Source organism: Athene cunicularia (genome assembly GCF_003259725.1).
Source record: "Athene cunicularia isolate RWA chromosome 2 unlocalized genomic scaffold, athCun1 chr2_part1, whole genome shotgun sequence".
Taxonomy (NCBI): Eukaryota; Metazoa; Chordata; class Aves; order Strigiformes; family Strigidae; genus Athene; species Athene cunicularia.
In genome coordinates, this window is record NW_020799095.1 from 138,570,625 (window position 1) to 138,576,527 (window position 5,903).

Genomic DNA, 5,903 nt, shown 5'->3' on the forward strand with positions numbered 1-5,903 from the left:
TTAACAATAAAATTACCTAATTGGTAGTTGATGAAAAAGACTGAGACATTTTAAGTGCTAATTTTGGCCTGTAAAACAAAGAAAAGTTATTTTCACAAATTTATATGCCTCTAAGCAGAGCTAGAATCTTGCTACAGTATAAAGTTAGAAAATTAAGTAAGTATAGAGAATATATATCATTTACCACCACAATGTAAAATTCCACTTCTCTGTTCCCAGTTAAGTGATTTCTCTCTGAAATCAATGAGAGGGTGAAAAGATTTAGAGTATCTCAGGCAATTGAACTGAATTCTCTTGCACAAACCAGAATTTTGGCCATAAAGTTAATTTCTGAGATAGACTTCCCATGTAATTTCTCTTTTGATGTCAATTTGTTCTGCCTTACCTTCATAATCAGCAAATGCACCTTCTTATTCTTGATGACATGTAAGCTATCCCATGCCCCAAAGAACAACCTTCTCTAAGGAGAACAAGAAATGAGGAAACAAATGGAAGTAAGCATACCAAACATCTAAAATGTTTTATGTCTTCCACTTCCTGTTATCTCCAAAGCAAAACCATGTAGTAGTTTAAAATGGAGCTGATATGTTTACTTTCTATCAGAAATACTAAAAGGGCAGGAAGGATGTTCCTTCTGCTCAAAATGAAGCAATGGATACTTTCATAAGCACAACAGAAGACAAGATGTAAAGCATCACTCCAGTCTTCCCCTCTATCTACCTAGCATATCAGCTGCCACATAATCAGTGTTTGGCAAGATATCTTTCTATCTTCTGCATTCTTCTGGCTCCCCAAACTCAAGTTACAATTTCAGTCCTGGGTACTCCATGGAGACTTCCTCTTTTTCTAGATTATGGCACTTTTACATCACTCTTAATTGCTTCTGCAAGCTCTGTAAGTATAGAGGGAGCTGAATGGCATCTAACTAGTGCAGATTTCTATGAACAGCGCAGGGAGGAAGGGTCGCTCTGAAAGGATGCCCTTGTGTGTCCATACAGCACCACGAAACCAGTTGTTTAACATGTACATCTTAAAGAGCTGTACCAACCAAAAATGCTGCATAAACTATATGATTTGTATCAGTGATCTGTATCTATTCAAAAAGACAAAAGATGTAGTTAAATTAGATTAGATCTGATTCTGTTCATCATTCACGTGTATTTAGCTTGAGGTCAAAAAAGAGAGAAAAGCTGGTATAACATTTGAGAAGCTGTCAAAAATCCCACTGATTATTTTCAGCCGTATAATTTCTTTCAGCTCTAGTATTCTCAAAGTATTTACTACTATAAGCAGTCACTTAAACACCTGTTAGATATCTGCTAGATTCTATTTCTGACCCATGGAAGCCACCAGTATATGGTGAAACTAAATATCCTAACCTCTACATTAAATGTGTGCTTCTTATGATACACAGTTTAAAAGACAGTTAATGTGAGACATACTGTGATGGGCAGTTACGGTATTTAAGGCAGAAGCAATTTTCTAACTAAGGAATATGATAACAGTAGAGCTAGAAATGTGCAGAAAGCTTTACCATATAGAAAATTCTCATCTGCTGAGTTTGTACTAATCCATAAAGAAAAAACAGAGCTTGTCACAGCCATGTTTATTATAAAACCAGATGCTGCATTCCCATGAGGTAATAGAAAAATAGGTACTGTAAAAGATGAATGCATATGATGAAGGTTAAAATTCAAAAGCTCAAAACCAGCCCCAAGGTGATGAAAGGAGGAACCAGCTATGAATAATAAACATTCTGACAAATATAATTTAGCATATGAAATGCTGCTGAATCTTATTCTGTGGCCAATACATACCTCAGAAAAATTAAAAAATACACCTAAGGAAATATTTTCAGACACACTTCAACAATGTTTTACTGTCCTGTGTTTATTTTCTATAGTTTTGTTTCCAAATTTTCTAACTGAAAACTCTACCCTCTTCTTTTTTGTGAATCAGTTAATTTTTTGTATTTAAGCATATCTGGTGCTAAGATTTACTAGAGATAACCACAGAGCACAACATTTGCCCATAAGCAACACATTCAGATGAAAAATGTTTGACACAGGACAAGTTTAGGAGAATCAGGAGCCTAAGATCTTTTTCTTACCAAGCATTTGCCAAGTGTCAGCTATTAAGGGAAATCTTTTTTACTTTGTGGGCCTACATCAAAGCTCTTTTGATTAAAGAACATCTTTCATGTCAAGTAATTCACATGTCACAGCAATTTTATATTCTTTAATTCTACTACTGCATTACCTAGCATCTCAAAACCAGAGCTGAACTCATATATGCCAAGAGATAGTTGTCTCTGTAAAGAGCTAATACTCTGCTGGAGCAAGTTTTGTGTGTAGTGCAACGATGAAGATGGGTTTCCTATGATGCCTATCATTGCTTAAATCTGGTAAATTCAGTATGAACTTCCTCTGGATATATAGAAGATCTCCTTCAGTGTGCCACCTTATTTTCATAAATATTGTATATCTACCCACGAGTTATTGGTATTATCAATAATGTCACACAAACAGTTTTGTTAGATCAGAACAGTACCCTAGACCAGTAAGTATCCTCTCTGGCAGTGGTCAGGGACTTGGGTTTCAGAAAAAGAAGTTTCCATTTCAAATTCTTTTTCCTGTCTTTGGAAAAAAAGAAGTCACATTAGCAAAGGCAGTGCTTCAACACTTTCCACCCTCCTCCACAAGCTCACTTCCCCAGTAGGCAGCCTACTGATAACACAAGTGGTTTGTTAGTTCTTCAATAAAATACTCAAAAAAAAAAAAAACCCAACACCCCAAAAAAACCCACCCTCAAAGTCTTTTAGTGGTGCAGACAGATAATTGATGAATTCGTTAAAAATATAATAACAAGCAATTTCATAAAGGTATCTTCCTCTGAGTTTTATGTCAAGCTTTGTTGTACTACAGTTTTTGTAAGGGTATGTGGGATGTAAGAACATTTGGTTCATTAAGTCATCTGTTTAAGAACTATTTGGTATGAAAGAAATAAGAAACAAGAAGGACAGTGATATATTAAACAGAGATGCACAAAAAAATGCTGAATGAGCAGGTGGTAACAAAGACAATAGTGAAGAGCAGAACTCTTCATGCCATTAAACAAGCTGTCCAAGAAGCCACCCTGAAGAAGGTCAGTCAGCCTGAGCTTCATCTCTGGTAAGAAGGGGGAAACATGGTTTTCATGAGCATCACAAGATATTTGAGGAGGCATATGGGACTGTGTAAAACTTCTTATGGGGTATCAGCAGGGTCTTGTGGGATTATGTAAAACTTCCTATGAGATGTTCACAGAACTGGCCAAAGGCAGGGAAAGGAAGGATCAGGGTGGATCTAAGAAGATGTGTGAGGAAATGGGGTGGAGGGGGCTCACATATGAGCTGGCAGCAGTCAGTACACTTGTCTGACAGAGCTCTCTGCCTGATCACAGCAGTCTATCCTCTTTTTAAGCCCCTTTCTTAACTAGTTGTCTTTCTCAACTAGTTATCTTTCCCCAGTGAATCTAATCCTGTGGATGTGTAATGCACTAGCAGATTTAAGATGGACTAGCCAGTGAGTAGGAAGAGATGTACATGCACGGATGGATTAGGGAAGCCAAGGTCCAGACACAGGTATTAGATTGACTGATGGCTGGTATTTGAGGGACCTGTGAACATGGGTGTGGGAGTATAGGGAGTGAGGGCATGTGAGCGGTCACTTGGGAATGTCAGTCCTCATCAGCTGAAGAGAGGGAGCTTATGTTATATATGATTTCTGCTAGAGTTAAATGTAATGTGCCATGGTAGTCTGCATGGCTGGCTGTGTTAATGCCCTCTATGTGTGTGTGTGCATGCATATGCTCGTCCAGGACACACATGAACCTAAGAACCCTCCTGGGTCCAAAAGTGTACATGGATGGACTTCAGCAGCCAGCTGGGCTGGCCGAGCCATCACTGGGTCCTGAAGACCACTGGATTCAGCAGCTCCCATAAGGTCCCTACACTTCATAAGAAATCCACTTTACAGATGGCTCATGGGAATAGTAAATGAATTAAACTTGAAAGGAACGTGGTGAATTATATGCAAAGTACTGTCAAACTATCAAAATGCTGAAAAAACTGTACTTCTCTGTACCTCTATTCTTATACTTATTACTTCTAACATTTTAAATTTATCTAAAGAAATGTGTAAAAGTTAAATACAGTTTGCACAATGGTACTGCAAGTAGTTTATCATACAATAAATGCTATCCTCTGCACAATAAAGAAGGAGAAATCTGCGCTGTTGTTGTGCCTGCCAGCCAGCCTTCTGAACATATTTCACCATACCATTAAGATTACAACTTCTCTGTGATGATACCATTTACTAACTGAACAGGGAAGAAGTATCTCATCACAGCGGTATTTAACACCCTACTCTGGATTGTATCTTACTTTGCGTTTAGTCAAAATGATGGCTAGTTCAAGCTCTCATTTACTTGTTTCTGCTCTTTATTTCCATTCTGCAACAGCAGCTGTTATCATTGTAGATTCTGCATTCTAGCTGTGAGATGTGGGAAGTGTTCTTAATAAGTAACAACTGCCTGTCTTTGGAAAGTTAATTAGTCTTCATCCCACCCACAAAAAAAGAAAAAAACTACTTGAAGAAAAAGTAATTAATAAGATTTTACTTTGGAGTCTTGCTGAAAGTTTTTGTCTAATTTTTTAAATAATGAAACTATGCAGTTAGATAGAAGAACTGAGATACCACGCCAGTATGGGAATACATTGGCCACAGGACTGAAATTTAATAAAGACCAATGAATTCAACTATCACTTAGCTCACAGAGTAAGGTGTGTATCTATGTATGTCCATGATACTCAAGAGCACATGCAACTGTCTCCTGAAGACAGCTGGAAAGGATTTAATGACAGAAAAATGCTGTCAACAGTGCAATGATATCCCATGGAAAATACTCTTAATCACTTGTTCTTCACACTTTTTGTCCTGTAAGTACCTTAAAGTATCTTCTCATTTAAATATTTTAATTTCTAGAATAGTAATTAAGTGCATTATTTTTCAGTTTCTCCTAACACTGACTAACCCGCTTGGAAGCAGATGTTTTCCATGTCTGTTTGCTAGCAAAAAGACCAGTATGACAGGTGGGTACTTAGAACAATCTGACTGATTACAGCTAACTGGCAGGTACCTGCAATTTTTTGCTTGCAATTCAGTTGTCCCTGGTAAAGATGCCTCCCGATGTACCTGCACAGCAGGACAGATGTCTCCAATTATCATTTCGATGGTGCTAAGACATCGTATCTCTTTGCCTGCCTGAAAATACAGGCATCAAATTCAGTTTAACTGCCAAATGTCTGGTGCACTCATGTTTTCTGTTGGACAGGGAGGAGTTTGTGCAATCTAGCTTTCTGACAGCTGTTTCCCCCAACTATAGTGAAATTAAATTTTCTATTTGTCATGGGGAAAAAAAGTAGTATTAAAATGTAGAATATAAGCCTTTTAACTTCAATTTCATGCAGAGGGAAGTTTACGTTGATACAGCCAACATGGCAAACAACACAGGCAAGCATCGAACAGGCCTTCCCGAGGCAAGTATGCTGATGCACGATTCTGGGAGTTTCTGGGACAGCAATTGCAATTTAATCATTATAGTGAATAACAAAAAAAAATATAATCGTGTGTTTCTGATCCTAGCAAACGGCAGGAGCTGGCGTAGCACCGCAAAGCACAGGGTAACGATCTCATCTTCAGGGCATCTGTGCGAAGCGGCAGGTGGGTGCGCCAGGCCCCGGGGCAGGCCGCACGCACGGCGGGCAGGCCGCAGCTCCGCCGGCCACGCACAAGGGGGCCACGCACGGCGGCAGCGGGGCGCCCAACGCAGCGGGACACGTACTCTGCCCGGCACCTCCCGAA